Here is a 12,451-nt window from a genome sequence, read left to right as displayed (position 1 = left end):
CCATCACAGACCCATTGCCTCCTTTTCCATATGAAATTTAACAAAAGCAAGTGCTGGATTCTGCACCTGGGACACTGTACTCCTGGTTATGTATACAGACTGGGGGATGAGAGGCTGGAGAGCAGCCCTGCGGAAAGAGATCTGGGCATTTGGACTGATGGCAAATTGAATATGAGTCAAAGTATGCCTGGCAGCCATAAAGAGCCGGCAGTGTCCTGAGGCGCACCAAGCACAGCGTAGCCAGCCGGTCAAGGGAGGTGATTGCCCCACCCTGCACTGCACTGGTGCAGCCGCACCTCGAGTACTGAGTGCAGTTTTGGGCACCTCAATATTAGAAGGACATCAAACTGTTAGAGTGTGTCCAGAGAAGGGCAAACAAGATGGTGAAAGGTCTCAAGGGCAAGGCTTACGAGGAGCAGCTGATATCACTTGGTTTGTTCAGCTTGGAGAAGAGAAGGCTGAGGGTTGACCTCATGGCAGTCTGCAGCTTCCTCAAGGGGGGCAGCAAAGGAGGAGGTGCTGATCTCCTTTCTCTGGTGACCAGTAATAGGACACAAGGAAATGTAATGAAGCTGCGTCAGGAGAAGTTCAGATTGGACATTAGGAGAAGGTTCTTCCCTGGGCAGCCTGTGCAGTGAATGACCACTCTCTTAGCGAAGCGGTCATGGCACTAAGCCGGTCAGAATTCAAGGAGCATCTGCACCACGCTCCTAGTCATATGGTTTAGTTTTAGGTAGTCCTGTGAGGAGCAGGGAGTTGGACTTGATGATCATTGTAGGTCCCTTACAACTTGAGATATTCTCTGTAAAGCCAGATTTCTTGCTGCTGATGCTACTGGGGAATGGCTGAGATATGTGGCATGGCAAGTATGAGTCCCTGTGAGGAAGACAGTCTCTTCAGGGAGCCAAAATTACCCTTCCTGACCCTCTCACTACTTCACAGGAGAAGAAGGTGTTCTCCTTCAACAGTGCTCAGCCCCAGTACTGTGTCCCAAGGTTCTGTTTCTGTTACCTGTCGTCTGTCAAGCAGCAACCACCCAGCCCCATCTCTTCACCATAAGAATGCAGAGTTCAGTGTCAATTGTGCTGCCTGAGACCATGAGATTATCACCACAATACTTTGTACTTCCGTAAATGACTTGCTTTTTGACTGCAGGCAAGTCACACCTATTCTCTGTGCCTCAGTTTTCCACACATAAAATGTGAAATGCAGCCCTTTCCTTGTTGAGTTGTTAGTGAAGGCTGGTTAGTATTTGATTAATGCTTTCAAAAGCAGTGCTAATTATAATCTCTGTTCACCCCTTCCTTCTTGTGACAGCACCATGGAGTGTAATGAGTAACAATCAGTCACCTAGAACCAAATAAACAAGCCTTAAAAGGTAAAATGTAACTATAGTGGATGCTAGAGGCTAAAAACATCAACAAGAAATGGAAGTAAGCTAGTTTTGGTGGGGTTTTTTTGATTATGCTAGTGGAAAAAATCATGTACTACAGGAATGTAAATGGTAAAAATAGTCCTAGAAAAAATAATTCAGGAAAAATGTTCACAAACATCTGTCTCCAGTGGTCCTACAAAGACGATAGTATGAGAGCAATGATATAGGAAGGAGCTGATGAGAAGACCGGTACTCCCAGAATCAGGGCTGCTTCTGGAGGTGCAAACATTGAATTGAAGCTGGCAAGGGATGTCAAAAACAACAAGAAGGGCTTCTTCAACTACATCAGCAGCAAAAGGAAGGCTAGGGACAATGTGGGGCCGCTGCTGAATGAGGCGGGTGTCCTGGTGACAGAGGACGCAGAGAAGGCAGAGGTACTGAATGCCGCCTTTGCTTCAGTCTTCAGTGCCAAGGCAGGCCCTCAGGAATCCCAGGCCCTGGAGGTAAGAGAGGAAGCCCACAGAGAGGATGACTTTCCCTTAGTCAAGGAGGACTGCGTGAGGGATCGCTTAAGTGATCTGGATGTCCACAAATCCATGGGCCCCGATGGAATGCATCCACGAGTGCTGAGGGAGCTGGCGGATGTCAGTGCTGAGCCACTCTCCATCATCTTTGAGAGGTCCTGGAGGACAGGAGAGGTGCCTGAGGACTGGAGAAAGGCCAGTGTCACTCCAGTCTTCAAAAAGGACAAGAAGGAGAACCCAGGGGACTACAGGCCGGTCAGCCTCACCTGCGTCCCAGGAAAGGTGATGGAGCAGCTTATCCTGGAGGCCATCATCAAGCAAGTGGAGGAAAAGAAGGTTATCAGGAGTAGTCAGCATGGATTCATGAAGGGGAAATCATGCCTGACCAATCTGATAGCTTTCTACGATGGCATGACTGGGTGGGTAGATGAGGGGAGAGCCGTGGATGTTGTCTACCTAGACTTCAGCAAGGCTTTCGACACGGTCTCCCATAACATCCTCCTAGGGAAGCTCAGGAAGTATGGGCTGAATGAGAGGTCAGTGAAGTGGATTGAGAAGTGGCTGAATGGCAGAACTCAGAGGGTTGTTGTCAGCGGCGCTGAGTCTAGTTGGAGGCTGGTAACTAGTGCTGTCCCTCAGGGGTCAGTACTGGGCCCAGCCTTGTTTAACTTCTTCATCAACGACCTGGATGAAGTGTTAGAATGTACCCTCAGCAAGTTTGCTGATGACACAAAACTGGGAGGAGTGGTGGATACACCAGCAGGCTGTGCTGCCACTGAGCGTGACCTGGACAGGCTGGAAAGTTGGGCAGAGAGGAACCTGATGAGGTTCAACAAAGGCAAATGCAGGGTCCTGCACGTGGGGAGGAACAACCCCAAGCACCAGTACAGGCTTGGGGTGGACCTGCTGGAGAGCAGCTGTGTGGAGAGGGACCTGGGTGTCCTAGTGGATGACAGGTTAATCATGAGCCAGCAGTGTGCCCTGGCTGCCAAGAAGGCCAATGGCATTCTGGGATGCATCAAGAGGAGTGTGGCCAGCAGGTCGAGGGAGGTTCTCCTTCCCCTCTACTCTGCCCTAGTGAGGCCTCATCTGGAGTACTCTGTCCAGTTCTGGACTCCCCAGTTCAAGAAAGATGAAGAGCTACTGGAGAGAGTTCAGCGGAGGGCTACAAGGATGGTGAGGGGTCTGGAACATCTCTCCTACGAGGAGAGGCTGAGGGAGCTGGGCTTGTTCAGCCTGAAGAAGAGAAGGCTGCAAGGGGACCTAATATATACTTACAAATATCTGAAGGGTGGGTGTCAGGAGGATGGGGCCAAGCTCTTTTCAGTGGTGCCCAGGGACAGGACAAGGGGCAATGGGCACAAACTGAAGCACAGGAAGTTCCATCTGAACATGAGGAGGAATTTCTTCCCTCTGAGGGTGATGGAGCACTGGAACAGGCTGCCCAGGGAGGTTGTGGAGTCTCCTTCTCTGGAGATATTCAAGACCCGCCTGGACAAGGTCCTGTGCAGCCTGCTGTAGGTGACCCTGCTTCGGCAGGAGGGTTGGACTAGATGACCCACAGAGGTCCCTCCAACCCCTACCATTCTGTGATTCTGTGATTCTGTGAAACAGGACACTATTTGCCAAGGTCAGATGCCATATTTTTAACTTCAAGATGAATGTTGCCCCTGACTGGTAATTTAATTTTCACCTTGGTAAAGACCTTCTAAATCTGTGGCAAATAAGTCTTAATTTAAGGTCCCACAGAAGGAATCTCAGTTCTTTTATATCTTTCTTATTGTGTATGCACATGTACATGTGTGAATGTAAACACTTTGTCCCTGAAATGAATCTGGTGTAAATAACATACTTATGGGCAGCCAGCAGACATTTGCTTATACAATGAAGTGGGTGACAAGAAAATACTTCTGATGTGATCAAAAGAATGTGAAATCCATTTGTCAACTACTCAGTAAGGTGAGTGCTGAAGATACTTAACAATTTGCTTTGATGGTGGTGTGCATTTTCTAATTTATTGGATGCTTGCTTCTTTCATAAAGTAAATTATGTATCATTAATCTTGCTGGAGGCTGGTGTCTTCAAGTTAATTTAGTGAGTATTTTCTTAGATAATCTACCTGCTAGGAAAGTATGATGTGATCAATGTAGGGAAGTAATCTGGCTATCAATGATTTATGTATATACATGTACAATACACACCCCATCACACTTGACCTCTCATCTCTAAGGCATTCATATTTGATTTTGGGAGTGAAATATTTTATTTCACATTTTTTGGCACTAGATCTAGATTCCAGCTAAGATTTATAATGGCAAAGGGAGTACATTGATTAATTCCCACACTCATCTACCTAAACATTTCTAAGACGTGGGAAATTAGCACTGATTCTTCAATAAGCTCTGTGAAGCCAAAGCCATGAATCAGTGTGCACTGCAAGATCAGGGCTGTAACCAGTGTTGGAAAGACCAATTGATTCTTAATTCAGAGAAGCAATTAAGCATGTGCTTAACTTAGAGCACATCTTATGCCTGTGGTAATCAGCTGCCGCAAACCGCATATGCCTTTACAGCTGCATGCTGGAACCCTGAGAGGGGGGTCCAAAGCCTGTCCTACTCACCTGTAAATCACATAAGTTTGTTACAAGAAAGGCTGAAAGGGGTGGAAGGTAGTGGGCTGAGCAGGGAGAGCTGGCACCCATTTACCAGCTAGATAGCCATGTCCATGCTTGCTCCTGCAGTGCATGAATGTCCTGGAGCTTTGCTCGAGGCTACTAAGTGGGATGCTTCAGTGTGACTAGCCAGTGAATTTGTTCTCAGCCACAGACTTGAGGCCACTCTTGCAAACACTACAGTGTCAGATATTATGGTCTAAGTATGTGGCAAAGATGAGATTTGGTGCTTTCACGAAGGTAGAGGCTATTGAATCAGACCCTGTTCAGCTGACCCTCAGTCAGCTTCAGGCGTTAGTAATATTCTTTCCTTCCAGCTTGGTTACATTTCTAACCTGTTATTTTTGTTACAGTAATAAAAGAGGGAGACAAGATCTATACAAGTTTGGTGGAAACCATAGCTTAATGAGAAAGTAAAATGCTTTGGAGAAAGCATAGAATCATAGAATCATAGAAAGTTTTGGGTCGGAAGGGACCCCTAGAGGTCATCTAGTCCAACCCCCCTGCAGCGAGCAGGGACACTGCTAACTAGATCTGGTTGCTCAGAGCCCTCTCCAACCTGGTCTTCAATGTTTCCAGGGGTGGGGCCTCCACTACTTCTCTGGGCAATCCGTTCCAGTGTTTCACAACCGTCATTGTAAAGAATTTCTTCCTTATATCTAGCCTAAACCTACCCTGTTTTAGTTTAAAACCATTACCCCTCGTCCTGTCACTGTTGTCTGTACTAAAAAGATTGTCCCCATCTTTCCTATAGGCTCCCTTTAAGTACTGAAAGGCTGCAATCAGGTCTCCCCGCAGCCTTCTCTTCTCCAGGCTGAACAAGCCCAACTCTCTCAGCCTGTCCTCATAGGAGAGATGCTCCAGCCCTTGGATCATTTTTGTAGCCCTCCTTTGGACCCACTCCAACAGTTCCATGTCCTTCTTGTGCTGAGGGCTCCAGAGCTGAATGCAGTAATCCAGGTGAGGTCTCACCACAGCAGAGTAGAGGGGCAGAATCACCTCTCTCGACCTGCTGGTCACGCTTCTCTTGATGCAGCCCAGGACACGGTTGGCCCCCTGGGCTGCCAGCACACATTGCCGGCTCAAGTCCAGCCTTTCATCTATCAGTACCCCCAAGTCCCTCTCAGCAGGGCTGCTCTCGATCCTTTCATCCCCCAGCCTGTATTGATACCCAGGTGTAGGACCTTGCACTTGGCCTTGTTGAACCTCATGAGGTTCACACAGGCCCACGTCTCCAGCTTGTCCAGGTCCCTCTGGATGGCATCCTGTCCTTCTGGTATCTCATCCGTACCACTCAGCTTGGTGTCATCTGCAAACTTGCTGAGGGTACACTCGATGTCGCTGTCCATGTCATTGATAAATATATTGAACAGCACCGGTCCCAGTACGGACCCCTGAGGGACTCCACTCGTCACTGGTCTCCATCCGGACATTGAGCCATTGACCTTTGGCTGCGACCATCCAACCAATTCCTTATCCACCGAATGGTCCACCCATCAGATCCATGGCTCTCCAATTTAGAGAGAAGGATGTTGTGGGGGACCGTGTCAAGGGCTTTACAAAAATCCAGACAGATGACGTCCATTGGTTTTCCCTTGTCCACTCTTGTTGTTACACCATCATAGAAAGCCACTAGGTTGGTGAGGCAGGACTTGCCCTTGGTGAAGCCATGCTGGCTGTCTCGAATCTCCTCCCTGGCCTCCATGTGCCTTAGCATATCTTCTAGGAAGATCTTTTCCATGATCTTCCCAGGCACAGAGGTGAGGCTGACAGTTCGGTAGTTCCCAGGGTCTTCCTTTCTACCCTTTTTGAAAAGGGGCACAATGTTTCCCTTTTTCCAGTCACTGGGGACTTCCCCTGACTGCCATGACTTTTCAAATATCATGGAGAGTGGCTTGGCAACTACATCAGCCAGTTCCCTCAGGACTCTGGGATGCATCTCATCAGGTCCCATGGACTTCTGTACATTTAGGTTCCTCAGGAGGTCCAGAACCTGGTCTTTACTTACAGCTGGAGGGATTTTACCCTCCTGGTCTCCTTCATGCCATCCATCAACTCGGGAGGGGTGAGGAGAGAGGCTGCCAGTGAAGACTGAGGCAAAAAACGTTGTTGAGTACCTCAGCTTTCTCCTCATCTGCGGTTACCAGTTTGCCGGTCTCGCTCATGAGCGGGGGTACGCTTTCTTTGACCTTCTTTTTCTGGCTGACATACCTGTAGAAGCCCTTCTTTTTATTTTTCGCATCCCTTGCCAAGTTCAGCTCCAGCTGTGTCTTGGCCTTCCTGACCCCATCCCTACACAACCGGGCAGCTTCCCTATACTCTTCCCAGGAAGCCAGTCCCTGCTTCCACTGCCTGTGCAGTTCCCTCTTCTTCCTTAGTTTGACCAGCATCTCTTGCCTCAGCCATGCCAGTCTCTTCCCTTCTGTGCCCGGCTTCTTACACTTGGGGACTGAGAGCTCTTGCGCTCTCTGGAATACATCCTTAAAGGCCTGCCAGCTCTGTTCTGTTCCCCTGTTTCTGAGGACCGTTTCCCGGGGAGTCCTTCTGACTATCTCCTTGAAGAGCTGGAAATTTTCCCTCCTAAAATTCAGGGTCCTGACTATGCTCTTCGTTATTCCCATTTCCCTCAGTAGCATTAGTTCCACCAGCACGTGGTCACTGCAGCCCAGGCTACCTCCGATCTTGACATCCCCAACAAGCTCACTCGCACTGGTGACCACCAGGTCTAGTATTGCATCCCCTCGGGTAGGGGTGCTTATTACCTGGCTTAAGAAGTTGTCCTCAATGCATTCTAGGAACCTGCTGGATTGCCTACAGCTTGCCGTGTTGCTTTTCCAGCAGATGTCGGGGTGGCTGAAGTCCCCCAGTAGGACGAGAGCCTGTGAGCGCGAAGCCTCCTGGAGTTGGAGGAAGAACGCTTCGTCTATTAGCTCCTCTTGATCTGGCGGCCTGTAGTAGACACCAACCACCAGGTTCCCTTTGTTGCCTCTCTCTCCGATTCTTACCCATAAGCTTACGACCTGCTCGTGGCTATTCTTCAGGGACAGCTCTTCACTCTGTAGTGTTTTCTTGATGTAAAGGGCAACGCCCCCACCCCTCCTTCCTCGCCTGTCCCATCTGAACAGCCTGTAGCCATCAAGAGCTACATTCCAGTCATGGGATTCATCCCACCAAGTTTCCGTGATGGCAATCAGGTCGTAGCTTTCCAGCAGGACGATTGCTTCCAACTCCTCCTGTTTGTTTCCCATGCTGCGTGTGTTTGTATAGAGGCATTTCATCTGAGCATGGTCCTGCCTGTATCTTATCCCCAGCTGCGAGGTTTTGAAAAAGCTGGATAAATAAATATAGCTCTGATAAAGTCCATTTTCACTGCTGTCTGTGAATTTCCTGGTTCCAGTTGGAGCTGGAAATAAAATTAGTAATACTTTCCAGTGGCAGATATTTCCATCATGATTTTAAACCAAAGAGATATTTTGGTTGAAGTCTGTTCTCAGGAGATTTGCTGCCTGATGAGACAGATAAATCCCCTGTGTAATGCTACTGAAACTGAACAGCCAATACCTGATCTCTGTTACCCTCATTTATACCATGTAAACGACAGTGGAGCCTGCTGTGCTTTTTTATTACACGGAAGAGTAAAGTCCAAAAGTTTAGAGAAATAACTGAATGTTTGATTGTCCATCTGGAGTTGATTTTTGAACTTTTAAGGTTTATTTATCACTGAAGCTAATGTGTGCCAGAAAAAGTTGCCTCCCTTTGTGACCTTCTAATGCCTAACTATTCTGCTCTATTCCATTTTTTATTTCACATCTCTCACCTTTGCGTTTGGATGCCACTGGGATGAACATCTTGAAAAGTGATTGAATTCAAAAGACTCCAACTTTCTCCCTAACTTCAGTTTTATAGAAACGTATTTTTTTGCTCCAGCTGGCTGGCCTCTTGGAGATTGCTTTCTGACAGTAACCTGGGAACACTGCAGCCTATTATCCTACAGGATCAAAGGACTTTTTTTTTTTGTGGTGGATTCTTTTCTAATCTTATATCAACCATGATAGTAGAGAATCTGCACACACAGAGCTGAACCCATTGGGGCTTTATGATGCGAGGGGTTATTTCATTGTTTTTTCACCTTCGAAGATGTAGCTTGAAAGATGGCTTGTTTATTTCATGAGACATAGCAGGGGGTAAAATTGTGCACATCACTTTGAGGTATATAGACAACAGATGTTATATAGACTTCTCCTGTCTATTGTAAGGAGCATGGAGTAAGGTCTTTTATTCAAAAAAATGGCCGATTTACCTGGATGCTTACAGGATCAGTTGATGCTCGCTTACATCCAAACCCACTTGGATCCTCGCAACTTCTGTTCACTTGCTTTAGGTGCTTCAATTTTCCTTAATGAAGTTTTCTAGGAAACTAGTGTCTCCTGTTGGTCATGCCTAGCAGTGTGTTGAATAAAGATTCACCAGTGCTAGGATCTGAAGCACAGCTATTCCATCACCTGTCTGCTCTGTAATGACTAATGTGAGACGTATTCTTGGATTATAGCAAGCACATGGATCCCTGCCCCAAGGTGGATGTTTCACCCTACATCCTTTTACCCAGTAACTTAGTCATAAGAGTTGTCACTTCAGAGATGGGAGACTGAGATTGATTTTCTCTCTGCCTGAGAAGTGCATAGGGAACTGGCTGAATGACCGAACTCAGAGGGTTGTCATCAGCGGCGCTGAGTCTAGTTGGAGGCCGGTAACTAGTGGTGTCCCTCAGGGGTCAGTACTGGGCCCAGCCTTGTTCAATTTCTTCATCAACGACCTGGATGAAGAGTCAGAATGTACCCTCAGCAAGTTTGCTGATGACACAAAACTGGGAGGAGTGGTGGATACACTAGCAGGCTGTGCTGCCATTCAGTGAGACCTGGACAGGCTGGAGAGTTGGGCAGAGAGGAACCTGGTGAAATTCAACAAGGGCAAGTGCAGGGTCCTGCACCTGGGGAGGAACAACCCCATGCACCAGTACAGGCTTGGGGTGGACCTGCTGGAGAGCAGCTCTGCAGAGAGGGACCTGGGTGTCCTGGTGGACAACAGGTTAACCATGAGCCAGCAGTGTGCCCCGGCTGCCAAGAAGGCCAATGGCATCCTGGGATGCATTAGGAGGAGTGTGGCCAGTAGGTCAAGGGAGGTTCTCCTTCCCCTCTACTCTGCCCTAGTGAGGCCTCATCTGGAGTACTCTGTCCAGTTCTGGGCTCCCCAGTTCAAGAAGGATGAGGAGCTACTGGAGAGAGTCCAGCAGAAGGCTACGAAGATGATGAGGGGACTGGAGCATCTGTCCTATGAGGAAAGGCTGAGGGAGCTGGGCTTGTTCAGCCTGAAGAAGAGAAGGCTGAGAGGGGACCTAATAAATGCTTATAAATATCTGAAGGGTGGGTGTCAGAAGGATGGGGCCAAACTCTTTTCAGTGGTGCTCAGCGACAGGACAAGGGGCAACGGGCACAAACTGAAGCACACGAAGTTCCATCTGAACATGAGGAAGAACTTCTTCCCTCTGAGGGTGATGGAGCACTGGAACAGGTTCCCAGGGAGGTTGTGGAGTCTCCTTCTCTGGAGATATTCAAGACCCGCCTGGACAAGGTCCTGTGCAGCCTGGTGTAGGCAACCCTGCTTTAAGGACGGGGGAGGGGGGGTTGGACTACATGACCCACAGAGGTCCCTTCCAACCCCTACCATTCTGTTATTCTGTGATTCTGTGATTCTGTGTTTCTGTGATTCTGTGATTTGAAGCTGCATCTCCCACACTAATAGTCTGAATATCAGTCAATCAAATATCATGGGGTAAATAATCTTTTCCCTTGAAACTGTGCTAGTTCATATAGAAAAATTATTGACTATGGATATCTGGATAGGGAGGAGGACATTACTGCCTCACAATTGCAAAGCTACAGGGGAAATGGGAGAAATATTTTGCTTCAGTTAACCTTATGTGTATGTTCACTGAAATTATACAGGCACTGGAACTCATGTCTCCCCTTTGCCAGATGGGCGGCACAACCATCTGTGTTTCTGTGGATTTCCTAAGACAGCAAAGGCCCTAAAATGTTGGTGTTATACCATGCTTGATTCAGGTTGCAGGGGCCAACTCCCTTTGAGAATCTAGCACTGACTTTTTGCAATAGCTGGATATTTTATAGTTAGTAATTATGGAAATTATATATTATAATTTGCATTTTGATACACTCCATTCTCTTAGGTGAGTAATGATAGCTCAGGATTTAATTATCGCAAATGCATAACCTTCTTGCCTCTAATTTTAGTCTGTTCTGCTACACCTGTCTCTCATCTGCTGTGCTCATCTCAGTTGCAATATGAATGGAATGTATTTGTCTTCTGTACCTTTCCATTCCTAAGATTTCTGTCCTCTGTGTCAGTGGCTATTTTGTTCTTTGAGCTGTTTCAGTTTGTTGCACCACTTTGTAAATCTTCTTTGAAGCTACACTTTTTTTTTCTGCTTGATGTTGTTTTCCCCTTATTTAATATTTTTTTTAAAATATAAATAAAACCATATGTTAGCTCTAATAATTTTAAGCACTATCTCTTCCCTTTTGAGATCTTTATTTTTATAAACCTTTTCTGAATGTAAAGTGAATGGAAAAGTCACTCAAAAGGAGATGCTGTCAGCAATGCAGAACAGAAATTTTGAACTTGTTCACTTACAACTAGGCCAAATCTGTGGTTGAAAAAAGAGTGCTGAAAAATTTTCTGATGACAGGCTATGTCATTAAACTTCTTTGCTCCTTCATTTTCTTATCAACATGGCAGTCTTTCCTCTTTGATTCTCTTGTGCTTGGCCTAGTGCTGATTGATGCACAGTTTATGAAACTTTTTATTTTAAACAAAGATATCTCTCCCTCGAAATAGATGAATATTTCCAACACTTCAAAATATATTGAGTTTTGCTATGATGTTGTCAATTCTTGCTGAATGCCAATAGAATAACCTGCCTCTGGCACAATGTTATAGTGGTGGAAGTAACATTGTTGAGATCTGAAGATAAACAAGCACGGCTTGTAGTTGTTGAGGAATGTGTGCCGCTCTTATAGTGTGGAACAAAAGAAGATGGCAACAATAGTTATATTATGTGCTTCTCTTTACATTCCTTTCCTAAACTGGAATATACATAGGAAGCTTTTTTGTAAGTGGTGTCCTTAGCAGCTGCCAAAGAGTAAAATTCTGAAGCTAAACCTCTTTGCTGAAATGATGACCAAGACTAATTCATCTGTCATATGGCATCCTACATCTGGACACGCAACAGCTGTTCATGGGAGATTCCCAATGTGTAGGATCACTGCAAGTGATTGGTGTATAAAGAAAATCCTGGCATAGTAACGGTAGAAAATACAGTCTCTGTGTAGAAGTTCTTGCTGGGAGGCGTATGTCTCATTCAAACCTGCTAGACTATCTATTGTTAAATCTGGAAAGGAACACGAGTATGATTATGAAAATGAAGCTGGATGCCTAGGAACAAACAAGCAGCAGTTTTCCTGGGATATGGCACTGTAAGTGCAGAGCATGCAATGCCAGTCAGGTGGAAGGTTGTAGTAGCTGTTTAAAATCAACTGGGTTTAATCAGTCAGGCAGCACGTTTGTGAGAAACATGATTTTGTTCTCAAACTAGGCTGGGCAGCAGGTTCCACTGTAATGAATTCCACAGCATTGCCAGCTTTCAGCCATTAGTGCTGGGCTGGTGGATTTACACTGCATTACCATGGTAAGCCTGGGGTTCAGATTCCTGCCTTCTGTATTTATTATGAATAATACTTAAAGATTTCAGAGTTTGGGAGAATTTGGAGCTGCCTTACATGGTGTGTGGGGGCACTGGTAATTTAA

The sequence above is a fragment of the Opisthocomus hoazin genome, chromosome 7 (assembly GCF_030867145.1).
Source record: "Opisthocomus hoazin isolate bOpiHoa1 chromosome 7, bOpiHoa1.hap1, whole genome shotgun sequence".
Taxonomy (NCBI): Eukaryota; Metazoa; Chordata; class Aves; order Opisthocomiformes; family Opisthocomidae; genus Opisthocomus; species Opisthocomus hoazin.
This window is presented reverse-complemented; position numbering follows the sequence as displayed.